The sequence below is a fragment of the Python bivittatus genome, unplaced genomic scaffold (genome assembly GCF_059951505.1).
Source record: "Python bivittatus isolate LINGU-HERP-01145 unplaced genomic scaffold, Pbiv_v1 ctg000210_np1212, whole genome shotgun sequence".
NCBI lineage: Eukaryota > Metazoa > Chordata > Lepidosauria > Squamata > Pythonidae > Python > Python bivittatus.
Window position 1 is genome coordinate 25,385 of NW_028277053.1, and position 15,512 is coordinate 40,896.

Here is a 15,512-nt window from a genome sequence, read left to right on the forward strand (position 1 = left end):
AACCACACGTGTCACGAGAGTTTCTCTGTCGAACGGGGCAAATCTCACATAAAGCCAGGACTCACCGTCAGCGCTACCCGGTACCACCGAGGAGCGTTTTCTTTCTCAATACAGGCATGACCAGCGACGAGGAATCCGTGGGTCAGCTGGAGCGCGAGGGATCCAGGCTCGCGGAAGGGCGGTCGGAGCCGCCCGGGAGCGACGGGGCAGCGGCCAGGGCCGGGCGCACTCCATCCGAGCGGTGGTCGATGGGCGTGAATCAAGGACCAGACGATTCGGGCGTTACGATGACCCGGGGTTCGGGGTTCCGGGACCGTGAGTGGAGCGAGAAATTCGCCCGACTAGAGGAGAGAGTCGAGCGACGCCTAGACGCCGTGGAGGCGATGCTCCAGACCCTACTGCAGAGAGTGGGGCCACCGGCGGTAAACGAGGAGGCGAGCGACAGGGGGGCGGTCCGACACCCCCGCCGGCACCACCCACGGCGCCCCGGTCGGAGGACCAACGGGCGGCAGACGCCCTGAGACTTCGAGGTATCACTGGGAAGTTCTCAGGGGACCCCGAACAGCTGCCGCACTTTCTGACGCACGTCAGGGGGTTCATGCAGAGGGGTGGTCACCTATTCGCTAGAGACGAGGACAGGGTATCCTACGTGGCCGAGCTGCTAGATGGCCAAGCCGCCAGCTGGGTGATCGGGCTGTACGATGCCAACGCGGCGGAACTACGGAGTTTCCCGGACTTCATGCAGGCGCTCCGGGACAGATTCGAGGACACATTGAGCGCCAAGCGGGCGGAGGACGACATCCTACAATTCAGGCAGCGGGGCAAATCGGTATCGGAATATGCCCTGGAGTTCCGGAGGTTGGCCGAGAAGCTCGCGGACTGGCCGGAGTCCCTGAAGGTGAAGTATTTTAAGAGGGGACTCAACCCAGAGATCCTGGAACGGGCACTGGGGCGGGACGACCCGGCCACAGTGAAGGATTGGATCTGGCTGGCCGGAACGGCGGAATCGGCGTGGCGGCAGATCCAACAGAGCACAAGACGACGGGACCAGACGAGGGACCGGCCGAGGGAGAGGACCCCCGAGGAGAGACGGAGCGGTCGACGGCAGTCCACCGGGAGGCGAGAGGCGACCAGAGCCCCGAATCTGTGTTTCCGATGCGGAGGCAGAGGCCACCGAGCGGCGCAGTGCCCGACGGAGCGGGAAGGCGCCCCACCACGGCCCGAAGTCAAAACCCCGCGTGCGAACGGGAAAAGGACCGGTGACCGACCGCGGAAGGGGCAGTGGCGGCGGTGACCGAGAAAGGACGCGGGGGGTGGTCGACCCCGGAGACAGCATCCTCCGGAGAGGACTCGGAGCCGGCGGGAAACGAGGCGCGCTCGCACTGAACGGCGTCCCAGTGCGAGCAGGGGAGTCGAGGCGCGCGGACCCAATAGGAGACGAGGACTGCCCACCGTTCCGGGTGAGGATACACGTCCGGGGGGTGAGATCCGGAGGGGAGGCGCAGCTACGGGCGCTACTGGACTCGGGCTGCACCCACTGCTTGATGCACCCAGCGGTGGTCTCGGGGCTCGGGCTACAGCTGAGGCGCCTCCGGGAGCCCATTTCATTCAGCCAGTTAGATGGCACGCTGGCAGGGGGGGGACCAGCTCAGTATTACACCGAGCCGGTCCAGATGACGATCGGGAGTCACCGGGAAGAACTGAGGTTCGTGGTGGTCCCGGTGGCCGACTACGCGGTGGTACTCGGCTTGGCGTGGCTGCGGCGGCGGAACCCACGAGTCGACTGGACGGCGGAGGCAGTGCGGTTCGGGGTCGACAGACCGGCGAGGGTCGAGAGCAGAGGGGACCGAGCCGTGGAGACGGAGGCAGCCGCAACCACCGGCGGACAAGCGGAGGGTCCGGGACACCGGGAGACGGGGCGAGAGCAGATGGGGCCCGAGACCCGGGCGGCGACAGCAACAGCAGCAGCAGCAGCAGCAGCGCCGGGACCCCGGAGACCCGCCACGATCCCGAGGCGAGGGGAGGCAGCGGCGACTGGCGAGGCAACCGCAAAGCGAGGGGCCGGACCCGGGGAACCCCCGACGGGCGGCGGAATCCCGAGGCAGTATCGAGACCTGGCGGCAGCGTTCGGGGAGAAGGAGTCTGACCAGCTCCCACCACACCGGCCCAGTGATTGCGCCATCGAGCTAGAGCCAGGAGCGACCCTGCCTAAGCCAAAAATGTACTCCCTGTCGAGGAGGGAGATGGGAGCCCTGCGCGAGTTCATAGACAAGAACCTAGCACGGGGATTCATCCAACCCGCGAAGTCACCATTAGCGGCCCCGGTGTTATTCCGGGAGAAGAAGGACGGCTCGCTCCGTATGTGCGTAGACTACCGGGGGCTGAACGCAATCAGCACGGAGTACAAATACCCCCTCCCCCTGATGAAGGACTTGATGTCGCATCTGTCGAAGGGGAGGGTGTTCACAAAACTGGACTTGCGCGAAGCCTACTTCAGAGTTAGGATCCGCGCAAAAGATGAGTGGAAGACGGCGTTCAACACCCCGCTCGGAAGCTACCAGTTTTCCGTGATGCCGTTCGGATTAAAAGGGGCCCCGGGGGTATTTATGCAGCTAATTAATGAGGTGCTGCACGACCTACTCTACCGGGGCGTCCTGGTCTACCTGGACGACATCCTCATCTACACCGAGACCCTGGCGGAGCACGTGAGCCTGGTGCGCACGGTGCTCCAGAGACTGCTGAAGGCACAGCTGTACGCAAAGCTCTCGAAATGCGAGTTCCATCGAGAGCAACTAGACTACCTCGGCTACCGAATATCCAGCCGGGGAATTGAGATGGACCCGGCGAAAGTAAGGGATGTCCTGGGCTGGGAAGCGCCGCGAACCCGGAGGCAACTCCAAAGCTTCCTAGGGTTTGCGAACTTCTATCGTCAGTTCATCCCGAACTTCGCCCAAATCGCCCTTCCCCTAACCGACCTGCTAAAAACCAAGGGCACTGGGAAACCCCCAAGCCCAGCATGGCACTCGCGTGGACTGCAGAATGCCAGGGGGCGTTTGAGGAACTAAAACAGCGGTTCACCGCGGAGCCGATCCTGCGCCATCCCGACCCAGACCGGCGGTTTATAATCCAAGTGGATGCATCAGACGTGGCAACGGGAGCAGTCCTGCTCCAGCCCAGCCCGGAGGGGGCCATCCACCCGTGCGCCTACGCCTCCCGCAAATTCACCGAGACGGAGAGGAGGTGGATGGTGTGGGAGAAAGAGGCGTACGCGGTCAAGTGGGCGCTGGCCACGTGGAGGCATCTACTGGAGGGGGCAACTGAACCGTTCGAGGTGTGGACGGACCATAAGAACCTCGAGGCCCTGAAGACCCCGCGTAAGCTATCCCCCAAACAGGCACGGTGGTCCCAATACTTCGGGAGGTTCAGGTTCACACTGAAACACATCCCTGGGAAGCGCAACTTCTTAGCGGATGGACTGTCTCGCATGCCCCAACACGCCAGCCTACGGGAGGAGATCGTGGACTCCGTCATCCCCGCCAGCAGGCTGGCTGCAAAGGCGGTGACCCGAAGCCAGACCAAGGGGGAGCGACGGGACGCGGCGTCTGAAGTAAGGCAAGGGTTCGCGGAGGCAGCGGAGCGGGACGGTTGGCTCAAGCAGAACCGAGAGACGCTAACCGGCCAAGAGGGGTTGTGGTGGCACGAAGGAAAGCTGTACGTGCCCGAGGGTTGCCGACGGGAGGTCATGGAGAGAGCCCACGACAGCCGGAGCGCGGGGCATTACGGCTTCGTAAAGACACTCCACTTAATCCGGCGGCAGTTTTGGTGGCCCACGCTCCGGAAGGACGTGGAGGCGTACTCGGGGGTTGCCCGGTGTGCGCAACGGCGAAAGGAGCCAAAGGCAAACCTAGAGGCCTACTCCAGCCGGTAGCGGAACCCGACGGCCCTTGGCAAGAGGTCGCCATGGACTTCATAGTGGAGCTCCCGGAGAGTAAGGGGAAGACCGCCATTTGGGTGGTCACGGACTTATTCTCCAAACAAGCGCACTTTGTAGCGTGCCGGCGAGTCCCCACGGCCGAGGGGCTGGCGAAACTGTTCGTGCAACATGTCTACCGACTCCACGGCGCACCTCGACGTATCGTCAGCGATCGGGGCGGCAACTTCATCGCGCGGTTCTGGCGGGAGTTCCTGAAGCGGGTGGGGACGAAACAAGCCCTATCCTCCGCGGCGCACCCGCAGACGGACGGAGCCACGGAACGCCTGAACGGGGGCTCGAACAGTACCTGCGCTGCTACGTGGGGCACCAACAGGACGATTGGGCGGAGCTACTACCATTCGCGGAGGTGGCATACAACAACGCCGTCCACAAGAGCACCGGGTTCTCTCCGTTCAAAGTAGCCACCGGGAGAGAATTCGTCCCCATGCCGGAGCTGCCTCAGCCGGAATCCCAGATCAACTCCCTGGACGCCTGGTTCGCCCAAATCGACGAGACCCGGCGAGCGGCGCACGCGGCATTGCAAAGAGCCAAAGCCGACTACAAGAAGCACGCGGACCGCAAGAGGCTCCCCGAGGAAAAGTGGAAAGTGGGGGACCAGGTGTATCTGTCAACCAAAAACCTAAAGACGCACCAGGCATCGAAAAAACTCAGCCCGAGGTTTGTGGGGCCGTTCCCCATTTCGGAGATCATCAATCCGGTGACCGTCAGGCTGACGCTCCCGAAAAGCCTCGGGAAGATCCACCCGGTGTTCCATTGCAGCCTGCTAAAGTTGCACCAGCCGGGGAACGCCTGGCACAAGGCGGAGGGAGTACCACCACCCATCATGGTCGGGGGGGAGCAGCATTTCGAAATCAACCGGATACTGGACGCCCGGAGGCACAAGGGGCAGACCCAGCTCCTAGTGCAATGGAAACATTTCCCCAAGTCCCACAGCGAATGGGTGAGTAAAGCCCACATAAGGGCGCCGGACCTAGTGCGGGACTTTTACAGTAAATACCCCGGGAAGCCGAAATAGGACCGAGGGGGGGAGTTGTCGTCAGGGGGGCGGCATGTCAGGTTCGGTCAGCACGAGGTTTCAGGGAAGCACGGGGCTGCAGGGAAGCTCGCAACCAGACCACGCGGAATCCACCGGCGGTAGCTAGCGGGGAAAAGAGGAACCGAAAGCGCCGCTAATTAACGAGCCACCTGCGGCCAGCTAAACAGGAAAACCGCAGCGGAAGCTTTTAATTACGAACTGATAACGGCGCGAGCAAGCAAGGAACGGGGCCGCAGGGCAGCGAAACAAGATCGCAACGCAGCACAGAACCCGCGGGTCTGCACGTAGCAGGGAGGGGCCAACCCAGCCGGAGGGGGACTGGCAATCAAGGACAATGGACTCTGACCGACCCTGCCATCATGAACGATCAGGGGGGACATTGGGGGGCCTAATTGCCCACAGCCGCAACGCGATCACGAGGCGGGAAAAAGCGCGGGAAGGGGGGAATATAACAAGTGATGCAATTGTACCAAGCCAGTCCTGGCTTTGCTTGTGACTACTACGTTACGCATGAGTAAACCTTCTTTGTGAACCACACGTGTCACGAGAGTTTCTCTGTCGAACGGGGCAAATCTCACACTCTCCCCATCTTTTAAACAGATTTACAGTATATGGTGGTTTGTTGATGCTCTCCCCACCTTTCAACCATATATGCAGTGTATGGTGGTTTGATGATGCTCTCCCAATCTTTCAACCATATATGCAGTGTATGGTGGTTTGATGATGCTCTCCCCATCTTTCAACCATATTTACAGTATATGGTGTTTTGTTAATGCTCTCCCCACCTTTCAACATTATATACAGTACATGATGGTTTGTTGATGCTCTCCCCATCTTTCTACCATATATACAGTACATGGTGGTTTGATGATGCTCTCCCCATCTTTCTACCATATATACAGTATATGGTGGTTTGTTGATGCTCTCACCACCTTTCAACTATATATACAGTACATGGTGGTTTGATGATGCTCTCCCCATCTTTCTACCATCTATACAGTGTATGGTGGTTTGATGATGCTCTCCCCATCTTTTAAACATATTTACAGTATATGGTGGTTTGTTGATGCTCTCCCCACCTTTCAACCATATTTACAGTATATGGTGGTTTGTTGATGCTCTCCCCATCTTTTAAACATATTTACAGTATATGGTGGTTTGTTGATGCTCTCCCCACCTTTCAACCATATATACAGTGTATGGTGGTTTGATGATGCTCTCCCCACCTTTCAACCATATATACAGTGTATGGTGGTTTGTTGATGCTCTCCCAATCTTTTAAACATATTTACAGTATATGGTGGTTTGTTGATGCCCTCCCCACCTTTCAACCATATTTACAGTATATGGTGGTTTGTTGATGCTCTCCCCACCTTTCAACCATATTTACAGTATATGGTGGTTTGCTGATGCTCTCCCCATCTTTTAAACATATTTACAGTATATGGTGGTTTGTTGATGCTCTCCCCACCTTTCAACCATATTTACAGTGTATGGTGGTTTGATGATGCTCTCCCCATCTTTCAACCATATATGCAGTGTATGGTGGTTTGATAATGCTCTCCCCATCTATCAACCATATTTACAGTATATGGTGGTTTGTTAATGCTCTCCCCACCTTTCAACATTATATACAGTACATGGTGGTTTGTTGATGCTCTCCCCACCTTTCAACCATATATACAGTGTATGGTGGTTTGATGATGCTCTCCCCACCTTTCAACCATATTTACAGTATATGGTGGTTTGTTGATGCTCTCCCCATCTTTTAAACATATTTACAGTATATGGTGGTTTGTTGATGCTCTCCCCACCTTTCAACCATATATACAGTGTATGGTGGTTTGATGATGCTCTCCCCATCTTTCAACCATATATGCAGTGTATGGTGGTTTGATAATGCTCTCCCCAGCTTTCAACCATATTTACAGTATATGGTGGTTTGTTAATGCTCTCCCCACCTTTCAACATTATATACAGTACATGGTGGTTTGTTGATGCTCTCCCCACCTTTCAACCATATATACAGTGTATGGTGGTTTGATGATGCTCTCCCCACCTTTCAACCATATATACAGTATATGGTGGTTTGTTGATGCTCTCCCCATCTTTCAACCATATATACAGTGTATGGTGGTTTGATGATGCTCTCCCCATCTTTCAACCATATTTACAGTATATGGTGGTTTGTTGATGCTCTCCCCACCTTTCAACCATATTTACAGTATATGGTGGTTTGTTGATGCTCTCCCCACCTTTCAACCATATATACAGTATATGGTGGTTTGATGATGCTCTCCCCATCTTTCAACCATATATACAGTATATGGTGGTTTGTTGATGCTCTCCCCACCTTTCAACCATATATACAGTATATGGTGGTTTGATGATGCTCTCCCCACCTTTCAACCATATTTACAGTATATGGTGGTTTGTTGATGCTCTCCCCACCTTTCAACCATATATACAGTATATGGTGGTTTGTTGATGCTCTCCCCACCTTTCAACCATATATACAGTATATGGTGGTTTGATGATGCTCTCCCCACCTTTCAACCATATATACAGTGTATGGTGGTTTGATGATGCTCTCCCCATCTTTCAACCATATTTACAGTATATGGTGGTTTGTTGATGCTCTCCCCACCTTTCAACCATATATACAGTATATGGTGGTTTGATGATGCTCTCCCCACCTTTCAACCATATATACAGTGTATGGTGGTTTGATGATGCTCTCCCCATCTTTCAACCATATATACAGTATATGGTGGTTTGATGATGCTCTCCCCATCTTTCAACCATATATACAGTATATGGTGGTTTGTTGATGCTCTCCCCACCTTTCAACCATATATACAGTATATGGTGGTTTGATGATGCTCTCCCCATCTTTCAACCATATATACAGTGTATGGTGGTTTGATGATGCTCTCCCCATCTTTCAACCATATTTACAGTATATGGTGGTTTGTTGATGCTCTTCCCACCTTTCGACCATATATACAGTCTATGGTGGTTTGATGATGCTCTCCCCATCTTTCAACCACATATACAGTGTATGGTAGTTTGATGATGCTCTCCCCACCTTTCTACCATATATACAGTATATGGTGGTTTGTTGATGCTCTACCCATCTTTCTACCATATTTACAGTATATGGTGGTTTGTTGATGCTCTCCCCACCTTTCAACCATATATACAGTGTATGGTGGTGTGATGCTGCTCTCCCCACCTTTCGACCATATATACAGTGTATGGCGGCTTGTTGATGCTCTCCCCATCTTTCAACCATATTTACAGTATATGGTGGTTTGATGATGCTCTCCCCATCTTTCAACCATATTTACAGTGTATGGTGGTTTGATGATGCTCTCCCCATCTTTCAACCATATTTACAGTATATGGTGGTTTGTTGATGCTCTCCCCATCTTTTAAACATATTTACAGTATATGGTGGTTTGTTGATGCTCTACCCACCTTTCAACCATATATACAGTGTATGGCGGCTTGTTGATGCTCTCCCCATCTTTTAACCATATTTACAGTATATGGTGGTTTGTTGATGCCCTCCCCACCTTTCAACCATATTTACAGTATATGGTGGTTTGTTGATGCTCTCCCCATCTTTTAAACATATTTACACTATATGGTGGTTTGTTGATGCTCTCCCCACCTTTCAACCATATATACAGTGTATGGTGGTTTGATGATGCTCTCCCCATCTTTCAACCATATATACAGTGTATGGTGGTTTGATGATGCTCTCCCCATCTTTCAACCATATATACAGTATATGGTGGTTTGTTGATGCTCTCCCCACCTTTCAACCATATATACAGTATATGGTGGTTTGATGATGCTCTCCCCATCTTTCATATATATATACAATATATGGTGGTTTGATGATGTTCTCTCCAGCTTTCAACCAGATTTACAGTACATGATGGTTTGATGATGCTCTCCCCATCTTTCAACGATATATATAGGACGTGATGGTTTGATGATGCTCTAATCACCTTTCTACGATATATACAGCATATGGTGGTTTGATGATGCTCTTCCAATCTTTCAACCATATAAGGAGTAAATGATGGTTTGATGATCCTCCCCCGATCTTTGAAGCCTATATACAGTATATGGTGGTTTGATGATGATCTCCCCATCTTTCAACCATATTTACGGTATATGGTGGTTTGATGATGCTCTCCCCATCTTTTAACCATATTTACAGTGTATGGTTGTTTGATGATGCTCTTCCCATCTTTCAACTATATAAAGAGTATATGGTGGTTTGATGTTGCTCTACCCATCTTTCAACTATATTTACAGTGTATGGTGGTTTGATGTTGCTCTCCCCATCTTTCAAGCATATTTACAGTGTATGGTGGTTTGATGATGCTCTCCCCATCTTTCAACCATATATCCAGTATATGGTGGTTTGATGATCCTCTCCCCATCTTTCAACCATATTTACAGTGTATGGTGGTTTGATGATGCTCTCCCCATCTTTCAACCATATATACAGTATATGGTGGTTTGTTGATGCTCTCCCCATCTTTCAACCATATTTACAGTATATGGTGGTTTGATGATGCTCTCCCCATCTTTCAACCATATTTACAGTATATGGTGGTTTGATGATGCTCTCCCCATCTTTCAACCATATTTACAGTATATGGTGGTTTGTTGATGCTCTCCCCATCTTTCAACCATATATGCAGTGTATGGTGGTTTGATGATGCTCTCCCCACCTTTCAACCATATATACAGTGTATGGTGGTTTGATGATGCTCTCCCCATCTTTCAAACGTATCGACAGTGTATGGTGTTTTGATGATGCTCTCCCCATCTTTCAATGGTATATACAGTGTATGGTGGTTTGATGATGCTCTCCCAATCTTTCAACCTTATATACAGTGTATGTTCGTTTGGTGATGGTCTCCCCATCTTTCTACCATATATTCCGTATATGGTGGTTTGATGTTGCTCTACCCATCTTTCAACCATATTTACAGTGTATGGTGGTTTGATGTTGGTCTCCCCATCTTTCAAGCATATTTACAGTGTATGGTGGTTTGATGATGCTCTCCCCATCTTTCAACCATATATCCAGTATATGGTGGTTTGATGATCCTCTCCCCATCTTTCAACCATATTTACAGTGTATGGTGGTTTGATGATGCTCTCCCCATCTTTCAACCATATATCCAGTATATGGTGGTTTGTTGATCCTCTCCCCATCTTTCAACCATATTTACAGTATATGGTGGTTTGATGATGCTCTCCTCATCTTTCAACCATATTTACAGAATATGATGGTTTGATGATGCTCTCCCCATCTTTCAACCATATTTGTAGTATATGGTTCTTTGATGTTGCTCTCCCCATCTTTCAACCATGATGGTTTGATGATGCTCTAACCACCTTTCAACGATATATACAGTATATGGTGTTTTGATGATGCTCTCCCCGTCTTTCAAACGTATCGACAGTGTATGGTGTTTTGATGATGCTCTCCCCATCTTTCAATGGTATATACATTATATGGTGGTTTGATTTTGCTGTCCCCATCTTTCAACCATATATACAGTATATGGTTGTTTGATGATGCTCTCCCCATCTTTCAACCATATATTCCGTATATGGTGGTTTGATGTTGCTCTACCCATTTTTCAACCATATTTACAGTGTATGGTGGTTTGATGATGCTCTCCCCATCTTTCAACCATATTTGTAGTGTATGGTTCTTTGATGTTGCTCTCCCCATCTTTCAACCATGATGGTTTGATGATGCTCTAACCACCTTTCAACGATATATACAGTATATGGTGGTTTGATGATGCTCTCCTCGTCTTTCAAACGTATCGACAGTGTATGGTGTTTTGATGATGCTCTCCCCATCTTTCAATGGTATATACAGTATATGGTGGTTTGATTTTGCTGTCCCCATCTTTAAACCATATATACAGTATATGGTGGTTTGATGATGCTCTCCCCATCTTTCAACCATATGTACAGTATATGGTGGTTTGACGTTGCTTTCTCCATCTTTGAAACATATATAGTGTATATGGTGGTTTGATGATGCTCTCCCCATCTTTTAAAGATATGTACAGGTTATGGTTGTTTGATGATGCTGTCCCCACCGTTTAATTATTTATGTATGGTGGTCTGATGATGTTCTCCCCATCTTTTAACCATAGATATCTATATGGTTAAATATGGTATCTACTAATAAAGAGACTTTTAGAAAATGTAGGTATATTTTAATCATTTGGTGAATTCTTATTTCCAATTTCTCTGAAGTTTTCTTCCTAGCAAAGAAACTGTTTCCTACCTTCTTAAAGTGCTTGAGAATTATTATTATTATTATTTATTATTATTTATTTAAGTTGTCCCCCCCATCACCCCACAATGGGGGACTCTGGGCGGCTTACAACACACTAAAAAATATAAATAGAATTAAAAGTTATAAAACGAAACATTAGAAAAATAAAAAAGCTAAAAAATCCAAGAGGCCGCTGGGGCCACAGCATACCACTAAGGGGCCAGCCAACCCCAATTCTGATATCCTCCCTCCCCGTCCCAGGCCAGATGGCAGAGCCAGGTCTTCAAGTTCCTTCGAAAGGCCTGGAGTGAGGGGGCCTGTCTCACCTCTGGGGGCAAGATGTTCCAAAGGCGGGGGCCACAGCAGAGAAGGCCCGCCTTCTGGACCCCGCTAATCGAAGTTCTTTTACCGCAGGGATCTGAAGCATGCCCTCTCTGTGAGATCGGGTGGGACGAGTATAGATCGTGGGGCAAGGCGGTCCTTCAGGTCCTTCAGGTCCTTCAGAATGTCTTTCAAATTTCGCCAAGAGAATGACTTAGAAAAGGATGTTTCATTGGATCTACAAAAGAAACTGGCTGAGGTTTTAAAATTGACGAGGGAAATACAAATGACAAACCAAGAGAGTGACCTGCATAACTTTTTCCTACTTTCAGATTTGCAAGAATGATGTTAGCCTTGTGAGGTAGTCCAGACAAGAAGCACAACCAGGAGTACTAACTCTATGTTTATTGTAAGGTTACATTAACAGAATCTTGCAAGTCTGAAAGTACCCCTCCTGTCCCCCACTTTTACTCTCCCGAAAACTAGGGAGGGTCCCTTCTGAGACGTTTTCACCATCCCTCCTCCTTTGGACTCAAATTTCGTTTATCAGACCGTTGTCTAGGCTGCGGATCTTCCTCCTGTCTCCCAAGGTCATTCCCACACACCATTACACCTTTTTTGCATGACATGCATAAAAAATAGGCAAATCTTATTTGCATGGTCACAGCTTTCTTCCTCCTCCTCCTCCTCCTCCTCCTCCTCCTCACCCCCCTCCAATGGACATCCAATGGACATCAATTGGTGACACTAATTATAAATGTTTCAGGATAATTAACCTCTTCCTCATAGCAAATCTCTCTATACTTTTTAGCTTGCTCATTTTCCTCTCTGCTTGTCTGACCTGTGCTAGCAAAGAATGATGAGTGATGCATCTCAGGTAGAGCTGCGTTCTGGATAATGGAGGTGAACTTGCTCAGGGCTTCTCTTCTGCTTTGAAACTGAAAAAGCCTGATTAGTGGTTCAGCAGAACTGTGCTATGTTTTTAGGGGATGCTGTGCCCAGAAAAATGTTTGTGCAAAATAAGCCTGTGCAAAGTGACTGTGTTACACTGGGATGAACCTATTTGGGCCATCAGGGGAAAGTGATTGCCAAACCTGCCCAACCCTTCCCCACAAGTGTAGAGAACCACAGAGATGATCTTGGAGAAGGAATGTGACAGAAGTTAGCAAAACATGAAAAAACCAAGGAACGGAAGAGGACATTAGAAAGAATCTTAAACTGAGTCTGCCTTAACTTTGTTTGGCATAAGAGGGAAGGAGGGAAAATGCTGCCTGGCTTTCAAGATTGATATCAGCCCATCAAAATAGGCCAAGTCAGAAAATGGACTCCATAAAAAGTGCTGGAACTCTGCTTTATTGATCTAGCCTATAAAAACAGAATCTTGAAAGCCTGACAGTCTTTCCCCTTCTCACGAACTGTATACGTTGTCCCATGAAGTCGTTCTCATGAAGATAAGGGTAGGGAGGGGGGAAGCAGATTCAGACGTGCAGGATTCTGTTACTGTAACCTTATAATGAAAGTAATACTAGCATTGATAACTTTGGTTTCCTAGTCTGGCATACCTTGAAGGGCTGACATTGCCCCCCATACAGACAACCATGGGTGTTTATTTATCTACTGTCCTCCCCGTTGCATGAATTATTTGACAATATCATTTTATCACTGAGAAAAGTAGGTCAAGCAATTTCAAATTCCACTAGCATCAAATCAGCTTCATGTTTCATCCATTGGCCTCAAAACAAAGAAATATAATCCGGGGTTGTGTTCACACCCCACAGTAACATTCATGGGCGAGATAAATTGGGAGCTAGAATTTCCTAGGGCAAGAATGCAGTTCTGTCAATGACAAACTGCTGTTTTGTACGAAGCATGAGAAAGGCAAAGAAAGATGTCTATTAAGATAGGGTATGAGAAAGGCAAGAAAAAGAAGAGTGCCAGATTATATTATTTTAATGTCTGTAAGAAGGGACTGCATCCTCAGATGGCAGAAGGCAATCAGCTGATTTACATCCATGGAGATCCGCAGGGTGTGTATGTCAAAACCTGCAAAATGTCAGGGGGGACATTGCAACCAGCATCCTGCCCTTCTGAATGAGCTTGTAATGTTGGTGCACATATGAAAGGATCCCTGCTTGGATTCTGACACCAAACACCCCATTTGAAAACGTTGATAATTCCTCTTGGCAGATGCTGCTGTTTATTTGCTTCGTTCTAGTCTACAAAATGAGAGCGCTAGTGTGGTGTAGTGGTCAAGGCACCAAGCTAGAAACTGGAAGGCTGTGAGTTCTAGTCCCGCTTTAGTCACGAAGCCAGCTGGGTGGCCTTGGGCCAGTCCTTCTCTCTCAGCCCTAAGAAGGAGGCAATGGCAAACCAATTCCAAAAAACCTTGCCAAGAAAACTGCAGGGACTTGTCCAGGCAGTCGCCAGCAACCAACACTGATTCCGAGGATTAAAAAAAAAAAAGGTCTACAATAAGGATTCTCATCTACCCATGTCTTGTTGAATGTCTGGTGATTCATCCGCTGAGTGTCATGTAAACAAAGCTTGAGAAGTTGCTTCATCGTGGTTTGTTGGCTAAACCAAAGTTGGATGGTTTAGGACCTGCTCTTTAGAACACCATCCCCTCTTCCCCAAGATTCACCCAGGGCCTATTCAAACAAACCCTTAAAACCTGGTTCTACTCCCCTGGGTCAGCATGGGGATGGTCCCGTTTTTGAAATGACGGTGGATTTCTTTTCCTTTTGTTGATATGATTCTCAGTTTTTATTGTGTTCTTATTATATTTTATACACTGCCCAGAACTGTAACAGATGGAGGCGGCCTAAAAATCTCACAAATAAATAAGTAACTCACTTCATACAGCCCTAAATTAAAAGTGGGCAGAATCCTTCAAAGTGGGAACAGAAAACTTTCGGACCCATTTTATTTTTGCATGGTGGGGGTTAAATAGTTTCCTGAGGGTTTTAAAAGCAACTGAACAAAGCCATATTGTGCCTTTGCAGAACATGTGAATGCAGTCTGCATAAGGGTGCCTGTTTTAAAGCAAACTCCCCACCACCACATTATACACTTTTTAATGCAAAATGCCTCTCAGTATCACAAATCCTTTTTAAAAATGCAAGTTAAAAATATATTTCAAGAAATGCTTGGAAATACAGCTTTGTAAAAAATGTGCAGTTAATCATTTTCATTATGATGAGTTCCCCAGAAAACTGTCCTGTTTGCATACCTCCTATGGCCCAGATATTTCTGTGCTGTTTGGGTTTTTTAAATCACAGTATTATTATTACTATTGTGTAATAAAACTGAGAACACCACTGTCCTTGCTCTGTGTATGAAAAACATCAAAGCAAAGGGCTCTGATTATATCAATCATGTCTTAAGAAGCCACATGGGATCAGAAGAGAAAATTGGTTTGTCTTTCAACGGATCAATAGTGCCCTACATTTAGAATTGGCTATTATGTTCATGGTAAAAGATCACTGTTAAGCGTATCAGTTTTTATGATGGAAACTTGAAGCTTATGCTTAAAGATGCCTCTTTGTTTGGGGAAATAGAATTTTACTCTGCTCTTTGCATCCAAGAAGGAGGTGGAGGGCTTTTTCCACATCATCCAAGAAAGGAAAAGCAATCATAAGCAATTCAAAATCCCACATACCATTTGGAAATCCAGCCTGTTACTGCACACCCATTTTCATCACTTCTTAACTACTTTACTCCATAACATTCAAAAGTGAAAAACATGTCCCCCAAAAGACATAAATTGTTATTTCCTTCCAGTTACAGTATGTATGTATGTATGTGTGTATGTGTGTATGTGTGTGTGTGTA